Source organism: Marmota marmota, unplaced genomic scaffold (genome assembly GCF_001458135.2).
Source record: "Marmota marmota marmota unplaced genomic scaffold, marMar, whole genome shotgun sequence".
NCBI classification, from domain to species: Eukaryota; Metazoa; Chordata; class Mammalia; order Rodentia; family Sciuridae; genus Marmota; species Marmota marmota.
Window position 1 is genome coordinate 78001871 of NW_026000026.1, and position 13662 is coordinate 78015532.

General features: G+C 37.7%; 1 protein-coding gene across 1 annotated transcript in view; it reads left to right on the forward strand.

Moving 5' to 3' along the window:
• Stk32a (serine/threonine kinase 32A) overlaps positions 1 to 13662 on the forward strand; it is a 122318-nt gene that overhangs the window by 19767 nt on the left and 88889 nt on the right. The window lies entirely within an intron of this gene.

The following is a 13662-nucleotide window of genomic DNA, read 5'->3' on the forward strand; positions in this document are numbered from 1 at the left end:
CCCCCCCCCCCCCAAAAAAAAAGACTGAACTACTTTCCAGCCCTTTTTGACTTTTTAATTTTGAGACAGGGTCTTGCTAAATTGCTGAGCCTGGCCTTCGACTTGCAGTCCCACTGCCTCTGCCTCCTGAGCAGCTAGAATTATAGGCATGTGCCACCATGCCTGGTGAGCACGTCTAATTCTAAACATGGGATTCATAAATAGAATTCTGGGAAACCCTATAAATTATATTTCAGAGATTAGTTTGTATATTTGTGTTCTTTTTTTTTTTTTCCTTTTGGAGAATGGGTCCATGGAATCATCAAAGGAGTTCATCTTGTCCCAAACCTAAGAATGTGCTTGTGTGATGCCCACATTTATGGAGGCCCAATAGCCAAGTTATGGAATCAGTCTTGGTGCCCATCAGTGGATGAATGCCCATCAGGGTAGAGAAAATGTGAGATACACACACACACACACACACATACACATACCCCGGCATGCTATTCAACCATAAAGAAGAGTGAAATCATGTAATACCAGACACAGAAAGACAGGTACCACCTGTTTTCCCTTGTGTGGCGTCTAGGTAAAAATGAGATGATATGAAAGTAGCAGGAAGCCTATTTCAGAAAGGGAAGAGGGGGGTAAAGTCAGATAGTGGAGGTGGATATGATCTAATATGTTTATTTACATTTCTGAATATTTCACAATGAAATCCATTATTTTGTATAATTAAAATACACTAAGAATGTCAAAAAATGTGCTTGCAGTCATACCCAGCAGTTCACTATTCTCTTTGGGGAGATTCACAGAAGATCTTCAATCTAGAAAAGTTAGAAGAATGCAGAGGCGTCTGCCAGGTGGAATAAGAGAGACCTCTGTGTGTAAGAGTGGGTTTCAAAACCTGGTACTTTTCTCAGCTCTTCTCATTTTAATCTCATCAGATAGTGTGAGGAGATAGTCAGCCACACTGGTTGACAGAGTAGAGGACTGAGACTCATCCAGGTGAGAAAACCTGTCCGAGTTCACAGGCTAAAAGAGGAGGAACTGGATCCTCCCCCAGGCCTTCTGCCACCAGTGTCCAGGGAGGGTGCTCTGCACTTCTAGGATTTGCTCATCCTTTTACCAACCTGACTCTTAAAATGCCCTTCAGGTACAAGTAAGAAAGCTTTTATCATCCTTTATTTGAATAAGAATATGATTCTAAAATGACTTTTTAAAAAACCATTAGCCAGGTCACAGAGCCCTAGAATGGTAGAGGTGATTGCCTGTGACTCCTGCTGTGAACCGCTTTCTTTCAAAAACAAAAGTAGCCCTTATTTATTGAGTGATTACTAAACTCTTGGTGTGTGTTAATATACACTATTTCATTTAATTCCCACCCATCCCTATAAGGTGGGTACTATAATTTCCATTTTATAGATGAGAAAAAGACAAGTACAACTTCTGGGGAAAGATGGTGAATGGAACACATTCTTCCATTTTTCTTCCCTTCTGGAAATCACACTAACAGGAGACAAAAATTCTATTTTAAGATAAGGCCCATAAAGATGAAGAGAAGGGTAGAAAAGATGTCACTATCAACACTGCAGAAACTAGAAAGCAGACAGACAAGAAGAACCAAGAGAACAGAGTCCAGGCTGCCTGTAGGGAAAGCTGAGAGACAGCTAGGCTCACACCAGAGTCCTTGGGAGTGGGGAAGGGGAGATCTAAGGTAGGGATTATTTGTATATACATTTAGAAACTGCCATGGCTCTTCTATCACCACAGCAAAAGGAATAAAAGAAAAAAAAAACCTACCCCACTATTTTTTTAATTTTTAAATTTGTTTTAATTAGTTATACATGACAGTAGAATACATTTATGCACTTTGATATATCATACATAGATGGGATATAATTTCTCATTTTTCTGAGCATACAAGTTGCAGAATCATATTGGTCATGTAGTCACATATATACATACAGTAATAATGCCTGTTTCATTCTGCTATCTTTCCTATCCCCTCATCCCCTCCCTTCCCCTCCCATCACTTCCCTCTACCTAATTAAGGTAACGCTATTCTTCCCTAGTGCCCACTGACATTGTGAATTAGAGAAAACATATTAGAGAAGACATTTGGCCTTTGGTTTTGTGGGATTGGCTTATTTCTCTTAGCATGATATTCCCCAACTATAACCATTTACTGGCAAATTCCATAATTTTACTCTCCTTTAAGGTTGAGTAATATTCCACAGAGTATATATACCACATTTTCTTTATCCATTCATCTATTGAGGGTTGGTTCCATAGTTTAGCTATTGTGAGTTGAGCTGCTATAAACATTGATGTGGCTGCATCACTCTAGTATGCTGATTTAAAGTCCTTTAGGTGTAAACCAAAGAGTGGAATAGCTGGGTCAAATGGTGGTTCCAATCCCAATTTTCTGAGAAATCTGCAGCATGGTTGATCCTGAGGTATCTGAAGCCCACCAGATTTTATTCTTTGTAAAGTACGTTTTCTTACCAGGAATGAGCCTGCATATTAGAGTGTGGCGGATGCCTGGCAGAAGATGGGGAGGTCAGCTAAATGGGTGGGTACTTGTTAGCTGCTGTGGCCCTGGCCCTCTCTTCCCACTTGGCAATTTTCCAATCTCTTACCTCTCAGTGTGGGAACATTCATGTCCTTGAGACAAGAGGATGTGACAGAATCTTTTCCTGGAGATTTTGACCAACCCAAGAAGGAAGAAAGATGAGCCAAGGTTATGGATGTGGGAATTTTTCTAACTCAACACCCTAGCCACAGCTGGAAGTTGTACTTGGAGCACATCCAGGTGCCTGGCACTTCCCCAAGAGGGGCTGCGTCCCTTAAACATGAGCAGACAGCCAGAATCTTCAGACATCTGAAAAAGGTTTCTAATAAGACCGATAGAGACGGAGACAAATTAACAACAACCACCACAACAAAAAACTAGGATCTAAGGGAAACTATCAGAGACATGGAGGAAAGACACAACAAACAACCAAGACAAAAATTAAAAAAAAAAAATAGGATACCAGGAAAATAAAGTTCAGAGATTTATCTTAGTGGAAAAAATTCAAAGGTTTACAAGATGAACTTAAGAACATTTCCCAGAACGAAAAAACAAAGAGATAGGAGATAAAAAGGTACGTTCAAGAACATTCAAAGGCCAATTTCAGTTCTTTTTTCTAAATAATAAAATGTCCAGAAAGAAAGAGAAAATAGAAAGTAGGGAACTACATAATTAAAGGGGAAAGCCTGGACAATGAATCCAAAGGCCATATTGTCAAGAAATTTTAAGACATTAAAAACAAATATAGGAAGCTAGGTGCTGTAGAGCACATCTGTAATCCTAGTGTCTTGGGAGGCTGAGGGAAAAGGATCACAAGTTCCAGGCCAGCCTCAGCAACTTAGTGAGACCCTGTCTCATAATAAAAACTAAAAAGGGCTGGGGATGTGGTTCAGTGGTTAAGCACCCCTGGGTTCTACCCCCAGTACCAAAAACCAAACCAAAACAACAAAAGTCAAATATTTGATACTTTAAGCTTCTAGAGGAGAAAACTATTATGTCCAAAGAACCAGGCATTAAAATGGCTTTAGCCTTCTCAACAGCAACATGCAAAGCTGGAAAAGGAGAACAATGATTTCAATTTCTCAAAGCAAGTAATAACCAACCTAGAATTTAATACTTAGGCAAATTACCAATTAAGGGTGAGTAGAATAAAAGAATTTTTCATATATATAATATTTTGAAAATGTATCTCCTGTGTAAACTTTCTTACAAGGCTGTTGTGGATGTGCTCATTAATAAGAGGGTGAAGTAAGAGACACGGCATTAAAAGAGGAGCAAAGGGACCTCAGGGTGATGTGAAGGAAGGTGATGTGATGGAAGACAACTGCAAATAGAGGAACAGTCCAGCCTGGAGGAGGTCAGGGGGCTCTGGGAGGCATGCTCAGCAGGGTGACAGTGTGACCAAGGACACTGAAAATAATGAGAGAGAATTGGATGGCTAGAGAGGAGGTTGAGAGTGAATTAGGGGAAAACATATAGAAAAGTAAACACATGTATAAACAAGACAATTATTAACAGGGAAGATGAACATTGTGCAAGAATGGAGCACCGTAACTAATCATAGTTTACTACGTGACTCCACGGAGCGTGGCATTTATGTACTCAGAAGAACGGGAATGTAGAATGATGATCTCATCCAAATCAGTATGCCAGATACAGCTACATTGGAAAGAGGGGAGCAGGCGGGGATTAAAACCCAAAGAGCAAGAAAGTGAGCTGAATCTTTATCTTCATGAAAATTCAGTAACTAATGCCTAACACTGAAAAGAAAGGCCAATGAAGTTATATCATCTAAAGACACGATGGAAACTACTGAATATTAAACTAAGAGGTAAAGGGGTTGCCCTTTAGCAGAGAGAAGTGACGAGTGGATCATGAGACTGTTATTTTATGTTTTTAAAAATGGCAAACCTTTTAGAAATATTTCATTCCTTAAAATGACATACGAAAACAGATGTAGATACATAACTTGGATAAAAACAAAAATGCTTTAAGGACCGAAGTAGATCAAAATATGACTGTATTTTCATGGTTTTGTTTTTCTTCTCTTTACTTTTCTGTATTTTTATGTCAAACATAATTTTTATTTTTTAAAATAAACTTGATTGCAAATAAGAAATTGAATCTCAGGAAGACCAGATAAACTTCTTAATGTCGTAGGTCTTGTCAATGGTGGGATTCTAAGATTCCAGTGCTACCTTCACTAACTCATGTCATTTTTATCTTTCATCAAAGCAGTCAATTGTCATTAAAACCCATAAAACAGAATTATCATGCCTTGCCACTCTCCCACATCTCCGGAGGTCTGTAGTGCCTCTTTGTGCACCATGTGAGCTGACACTGGATTGCTTTCAGGTGTTTCTTTGTTACCTGTCTAACCTATCTATTTATTCACACGTATTTGCTTCCATAAAGGTGAGAGTCTGGGTTCTAAAGATACATGCAGAATAGCAAATGAAATAAAATAATAAAAAATGAGCAAGGGTATTTGATTATTCAGGTTCATGTTCTTAGTTTGCTGAATGAATCTTCTCAGAGACAATTCAGTCTTCCCTCCCTTTGGAGAGTGTATATTTTCTGAGGATGTGACCGAGTCCCACCAGGGCCTAGCCGAGTCAGGGCCCACAGATGCTCTGTGAATGCTGATTTGATTTGCCAGCAAAGCTGGGGCTTCTGGAATTGTGATTCCATCTTCTTTCCTGTCTTGCTCTGGCTGTCTTAAAAGGGCATAAGTGCGCCTTTCTTTATAACTGATTCCATTTGGGAATGCAGCGTGACAAAAGAAACAGTCATCTAATTTATGCAAAACCTGAAGAGGAGTCTTTTTTAATCAGTGCGTAAATTTTGGCTGTCCCTTTTCTCCTTTCCTTGGCAAACTATACAGTGTTCAGTCTTAAAAATGAGAAGGACTTAGAAAAGAGGCTGATTCTACCATGGCTTGGTAGACTATAATTTAATGTTAGTGCCTTTCTGTTACCATAGTGAGATACATTTACTTCTGTTCAAAGATCGTGCAGCTCTGACAAAGCAAATACCCTCTGACTCCCGCTGTTAATTATCCTTCTGTTGCTGCAGGGTTTCCATTCATGTCCTCGATTAGGAGACATGGTTATTACAAAGTAGATGGTGTGGGAAATGGCAGTTCTCAACACTTCTGAGCTCAAGGAATGAATAGTCAGTCCTTCAGGTTTGGGGATATAAATCCACCATCTGCAGAGAAGTGGAGACTTTGTTACCTACTTCATTATGAAGTCTCTTGATAGTAGGTCTTCCAGAAGACTCTTGTTAGGAAGTACATACTGTAAATGATGATGTTTTAGGAAGTCAACGTGAAAGAAAAGGTCTTTAAACATTTCCCTCCAAAGCCATCTGAATTCTATGAATGACAATACCCCATTCCTTCCTATCTTAATTAACAAGTGTCTATTATGCAACTGCTACATGCACAAAATGGTTCTAGTAATGTGGATTTAGGGATGAACAAGACAAGCCCAGAGTTGGCCTTCAGAATCTATATTCTTGGCACTGTTGGTGATGTGGGAAGTCCCTACATCATTTTGCCTAATATTTTGGCCATAACACAGTGATAATTCTGGGCTGATGCCAAGGTAGCTCATCTAATAACTACAGTAATAACAAAAACAGAAATAGTAATAATGATGATGGTGATATTAATAATGTATATATTGAGTTCCTTTTTTCTGCCAAAAATACTTGATAAGCACCTTTGATATGGCTTATTTCATTAGTCCTCATAATAACTTTGGAAGCTATATATGGTCAAAATTTTACAGAAGAGGAAATTGAAATTTAGAGACATTAAGTAATGTATTTAAAGTTAATTGCTAGAAAATAGTACAGCAAACACCCAAACCTGAAGTTTCATGTTCAGAGTCAATATATTCTGAAACATTTGGGACTTATCATATTATCAAAATTATGGAAATTGGAGCCACACAAAGTTAGATTTAAGTCCAATGCCTGGGAGGAGTTAACGTTTTCATCTATAAAATACTGATAGTATTATTACCACTTCATGCTGTTTTATCAAGGATTAAATAAAATAATACATATTAAGGTCACTGGATTGCACCTTACATGTAATACTTAATAGATAGGATTAGCATCATTATCTGTGACCTTAGTTGAGGCACATGCAGAAAACAGATGTGCAATATTAATCATTTATAGACACGAGTATAAATCTGCTTGAGACAGAGATGGGGGTGAGTTTGGAAGGGGAGAATTAAAGACAATCAATTCAGAGATAGACATCATTACCCTAAGTACATGTATAAAGACCCAAATGGTGTGGCTATACTTCGTGTACAACCAGAGATATGAAAAATTATGTTCTATATGTGTAAAAAAATCAATCAATTCAATCCATACATGTCAATGGAGAATGTCTTCACCTTGGGGTTCGAGTCACTCAGTAAGTGCAATCTTCCTGCCCTCCTCTGCTTGACCACCTGTTGAATTACTACCTATTCTGCCAAGCCCAGATGAAATGCTGCCCTTTTGAAGATTTTTGTCTTCTGAAGTAGAAAGAGAGTTTTTCCCACCTTAGAAATCCTGTGGCTTTTACTGTTTGGTGCAGTGATTCCTAATTACATATCTGTAGACAGATTCCAGGAAGGTTTTATCAAAATCCTCCCAAGAACTACTAAAATCAGATTCCCAGGTCCAGCCTCAAGAGAGTTTGATTCATATGAGGTCCATGAGTATGCATTTTTAAAACAGTATTCATTTGAGGTGATGGGTGAACATAATTCGGAATCATTGTAGGACTATTCATGTGGCTCTCAGTACAGTACATTACTTATATTACAGTTATCTACTTCATCTGTCTTCCTGGGGAATTATCTTGCTGATACACCAATTGTTGTGGCTTGAATGTATCCTCAGATTTTAGATGTTGGAAACCTAATACCCAAATTCACACGTTGTGGTATTTGGAGGTAGAGCATTGGGGAGGGTAATTGGAATTAGATATGTCATCAGGATGGGTCCCCATGATAGGACTGGTGGCTTAAAAGAGGAAGAGAGATCTGAGCTGACACACTTGCTCTGTCTTGTCATGTGTTGCCTGCCTCCATGTTGTGATGCAGTAGGAAGACCTCACCAGATGTCAGAGCCATGCTCCAGGACTTCCCTGACTACAAATCATGCATCTTTATAAATTATCTAGTCCTGGATATCTTGTTATAGCAACAGAAAACAAAATAAGTTGCAAATGCAGGAATTAAATGAAGAAGATTTATAGGAAAGAAGTGAGGGATCAAATCCTTGGCAGCGTTTCTCTCAGGTTTGAATGATCTCCTCCAGGATGCTTTTTGGATCCCCTGGACTAGGTTGGCTTTTCCTGCTCTATGTTCCCATCACACTCTGATCTTCTCCTTACAGCGGCGATGCTTGCATTGTGTGGAACTTGAATTAGTTTTACTTAAAAAAAATTGAATTATTGGAAGGACACTGGAGATACTGCAAAGTAATCAAAATAAGACTTATATGGATATGAAGCCAGACATTTTAATGCCATCAGGGATTGCCTCTTGTCTTTGATTCTGCTTTATGTCATGTATTGGCTTTGTTCTCATGACCTGCTGACCTGCTTTTCTGCATTCATTCAGTTATTTTCATGTTCTGGAAGTTTTGTGACAGAGGAAGAAACATTGATTCCAAATTAGTAAATCCAGCATAAGTTTGGAATGGCTTGGGTGATAATCTCACTTCCAGACCAGGGCTTCCAGCTTGAGGTCTGGGTTGTGATGAGTGACAGGTACCAGTGACTGCAAGCACTTGGTGGGACTTAGGTTGTAAGACAGGGTCCATGAAAAATGAAAGTGCCTGAATCAAAACAGGAAAAGCAGAGATAGGAACATTGTTGGGATTGGGGCTGGCTTGGTTCTGTACCATTTCTTTCTATGAACGGAAGAGAAGCACAATTGATATTCTGTGTTTTATGGATTGCAGTGAAGAACAATGTTTGAGGGCAGCTATTGAATCCTATTGAACAGGTCTCTATGCTCTGTCAGTTACCTACTTTGGCCTTAAGAAAATTACTTTGTGTCCTTGGGCTGCAGTTTGTCCATCTAAGAAAATGGCAATAATAGTAGTAGTATTTTATAGAGCTGGTAAAAAATTAGGACAAACTGTGTAATGTGCTTGGAATAATGGTAGATACCCTTACATAAAGGTTGAATATTGATTATGATAAATTATTCTCTTGTTCCACGAGACTGTAAGCCCCAGATGGGCAGATAATCTTGGATTTGTCTCTCCCAGGACCTAGCACAATACCCGGCTGTTGTTGACTGAGCAATCAGTAATTATGAGTTATCAGTGAATGTAGAACTGAGTTCAATGAGCCGTGTCTCAGTGCCTTTATCGCACTACTCTCAGAGCCTTGTTATTGTGGAGAAAAAGAAAAAAAAAATTTAAAAAAAGAAAAGAAAAATCAAGTACTCTAGATTGGAGAGCAGAGCTGAACCTGTGGCCAGCCAAGCAATTATTGCTTTCATGTTAAACTGACTTTGCTATAAGCCCTAAGCAGTGTCATATTTAAGTAGAAAAATTGTGTAACAAATTAAATACACACAAAAAAAGGGTAGCTAAGACTTTTGCTTCACTATTTGTCCTCTCCTCTGGGGAATTTACCTGATTTTGGAACTCCTTACTTAATCAGACTGCACTGGTTTAACCTGCTACTAAGTGTGACCATATAGCATTGGAATTTAACATTGTACTGTGTAAGCAAAACATTTACTAAAAAAATTATCAGCATAAGCAAGATTCAGGGGATGTACTTTAAGAGGATATTCTTGCAAAACACTTCAGAAGCATCTACTTCTTAGCACCCACATTGGCATGAATGCATATGAAGAAATTACCAATTGTTTTGAAAACTTGGAATTTAGAAACTTATATTCTGATCATCTTGAGTAAGGGCAACATAATTTACTCTAAGGTAAATATTTGAGTAAAAGATTTAAAAAATGAAAGCATTTGCAACTATAAAAATCCATGTCAAAACTGTTAATTTAAAAGAGAAGCACATGTTTTCAAAACAATCTCGAAGATTAAAAAAAACCCAGTTACAGTGGGACAAGAGGAAAAGATGGATACATTTGACTATAAAATTTGAAACTCCTACAATCTTAAAATGTTTTAAAGCCAAATGGACAGCTTAGAAAAAATATTTCTGAGATGTTAAAAGAGATAATTAATTTACTTAATTTTTTTTTTTTTGGTATCAGGAATTAAATTCAGAGGCACTTGACCACTAAGCCACATCTCCAGCCCTATTTTGTATTTTATTTAGAGACAGAGTCTCACTGAGTTGCTTAGCGCCTCGATGTTGCTGAAGCTGGCTTTGAATTTGTGATCCTTCTGCCTCAGTGTCCCCAGCCGTTGGGATTACAGGTGTGCACCACTGCACCCAGCTTACTTAATATTTTTAAGTGCACTTGCAAATTGAAAAGGCCAATGACTCATAACAATAGGAAAAAGATGAGAATAGGCAGATTTCTGGAAAAAACATGGATACTCATATACAGCTTTGCTGATTATTAAAGACACATATGATAAATCAATAATTTAGTCTTTTTAATTGTCAAATCCTGGAGAGTTGATGTCATAGTGTTGGCAAGGTGGTGGATAGAAAGTTGTTATTACACGTTTTTTACATCCTTGGAGTGCTACTGATGATATCTGTTACACTATGCAATTTGCATATACTTTCGCCAGCAGATTTACTTCTATAAATTTTAGTCCACAAAAATGCACAAGAGCTCATCATGTATATCTGAAGTAGTATTGATGGTAATAGTGGTAATGAAATCATCTTTCAAATTTCATTGATAAAACTGTTTTATGCTACACTACACAATAGAAAACAAAGGAGCTGTTTAAAATATTTGTAAGGGATGGTATGAATGGACAGAGACAATAGGTTTAGAAAGATCTTAGCAGTCTATACTCCTATGAAAATGACAGCATATTGCTTTTGCTGTCAAAAAAATACACATATGCGGAGATAATCTCTTAAAGGATATGCAAGAGTTTGTTAGCAGTGGTGGCTTTGTGGGGCGGAACTGAACATTTGGAAAGGAAAGAAGCCTAATTTTCGTTGAATAATTGTACTTTTAAAAAAATGATTTGCAATTTTTAGTTTTCAGTAGGCCAGACATTACACTTCCGGTTTAGTGTCTCATCTTCAAAGCCACATGTGAGTTAGGTTTAATTAGCTTCATTTTATAGATGGGACATTGTGATTTGGAAAGACTGAGCAACTCATCTAGGGTCACACAGCTGCTGTCCTTGTTCCGTCCTCAATAGAAAGATTTACATAAACAGCAAGATGTACTGTTCTCAACAGACTCCCATATGTTTGTGATTTGGTCCTTACTAAAGCTGGAATCAATTTTTTTAGGAAAATAAATAAAATGTTTTTCAGATATTTTCACCTCAAAAATAAGAAGAAATAGAATTTCTGCTTTACCTTCTAGAATGTTCTAAATTCCAGGGGTCATGGTGTAATTCCAAACTGTAAAATGGGTTTTCTATTTTCTTTCCTTCAAAACTGTTGATTGCATAGAATGTTGAGATTAGGAGGTGGTAACAAAAATAGTAGAAAGAAAATAACAGCATCAAACCTGGGTGTCAGAATCAACATTCTTATGTTTAGGGAAAGTCTTGGAAAATCAGATTTGACTCATGTAAATTCTAAAAGGAGAGAGGAAGAAGTCCTATGTGGCTTCCTCAGATTCTACTGCTGGGTTGAGTAGACACACCCTAAGAATAACACAAAGACAACCATGAAAATAGTGGATAAGAGCTCGGGTCCAGGACCAGAAAGTTTTCTCCCTTAGGCATGTCCTGTATACCTATAATTACTATTGGATTTCTGTTGACAAAATATCCATAATTCTGAATTCATCTCTCTCTCTCTCTCTCTCTCTCTCTCTCTCTCTCTCTCTCTCGTTTTGTCAGAATTTATGGGGTTTGGTTCCATTTTCAAATTAGCTTCCTCCTTACAAGTGATTCTGTTGTTGGGCATTTAAGAAAAGATTCAATAAAAGCCTCTCCTGTCACTTCTCACCTGCCACTGGCTCTCTTCCTAGGTTGTGTTGTTACAAGTGGAAGCAACATTAGGTAGTGTGGTTTGGACCAGAGTCTGCTCTTTCTTTGACCGACTAGACAAAAAGAAATAAATGAGATGCCTCCTCTCTAAATCAGGCCTGTCACTTTTCCAAGACCTGAAAAAGTGGGAGGATATATTAATTTAGGCAGTTTTACTAGTGCAAATTTACTAGGAACCTGATATGTAATCCTTTATTATTTCCATTAAAATGTAAAATGTTTTATAAATAGACATGATTCATGGAATGGATTAATATCACAATGATATTAGGTACAATGCCTGGAGATTCCAAGTATCATTACAGCATTGGAGTCTAGGCTGCTAGTTGAAAAATCACACTGAGATATTGGATTTACTCAAGATAAAACTTTGGACTTTTAGATAAATCCTAATCATTTTTTTTTCTAGCACTACTATGGTAAATAACTCAGACTCTTACATGGTGTGTACAGAAAATATTGCTTTTCTTATTTTAGTATGAAACTCCAAAGAAACTGTATAAAAGTATTTTATAAATTATTTTGATCCCAACTCAAGTTAAAAAAAAATCACATATCTATACACATACATAAAACTAAAACAAAAGTTTTCCAGGTAATAGTACTCTTACCTCATTTGAGGCATTTCTGGTACTTTCTAGTCTGTTCTATTTCATTTAAAAGGTTACTGTTTCTTAGGACTGCTGATTTTATTTCTAACAGCTTGGAAGACATGGCTTTAGGGGACCCAGATGCTCACACCGCTCATATTTACAAGAAGCCATTGTTTGAGGGCTCTTGTGTGTCCTTTTAGCTTGATTTGATTGATTTTCTGGGAACTCACCTAGTGTGAGTCACTGTGCTGGACTCTGGGAACTGCAGAGTTTGCCTCTCCTTACATGAGTTGGGAGTGTTCTGAGGGGCAGGAAATCCAGGGGGAGCAAAAAGACTATCTTTTATCTCAAGTCATATGGTTATTTTGACTCCAAATCCAGTAGGATATATAAAATACAGACTCCCTGCGTGATTGAGTAGGGTTTTATTTGGAAGTTCAGAAGAGGAGACAATGAAGTCATTTATAAAAATAAAAATTTTTGACCTTCAGAAAACTCAGCAAGATCTCCAGCTGACCCTTTACCACCTCTTTGCTCTTCAGAAGGGGATAATCTAATTATTCTTGAAAAAAAAAGGGACAAAGCAGGTCTTTCAAAGAGATGAGTAGCCTCTTGTGGAGTTTCACTATATTTTCTGAAAATACTCTTAAAATTGCTCATATGAATTTATCCATCTATATTCTTATTTCAAAACCAGTAAACAAGGTCAAGTATTTTTCAAGGTCATCAGGGCAAGAAAGGAAAGATTGTCACCAGTCAGGGAGAAACTATAGAGTTTTTTCTTCCCATCACCAAGCATTCATGAGCATTCACCTCAGAGACCTTGCAGCCTGCACACTAAACCTCTGCTGCTTCCTACTGCTAGGAGCCAAAGATTTAAACTGGCACATGTGGATGGTCATCTCAGTTTCAGAGCACTTTTGAATGGACTTCTGTACACATAAACATCCTTACCTGTTAGCTCTCTATGCGTTGGAGATGAGCTTATTCTGCAGACTTATGGGCATAGTAGTTTCCTATTTGGGAAACTGAAATCATTTAGATAAGAGGAGTGTTTGTAGGGACAGAGTAGACAAGGAGAATATTTTTAAAGTGCTGGTCCTATGTAGAGCCACTGTCCTTTAGCACCAGGTCTCTTTTCATGATCATTGTGTTCAGAGGTATTTCTCCTGACCTTGCTGCCTGTGCCCAACCCCCTGATCTATGTGCTTAGAGCCCTACAACCTCTATTTTTCTCTGCATGAGTTTTAATTTTCCATTTATTTTATGACTATTTAATCCATAAGTCTATCTCTATAGATCCCCTACTGTATTTACTTTAGGCTTCATAAAGCATATATTTTATTTTTACTTGATTATTAATATCTCTCA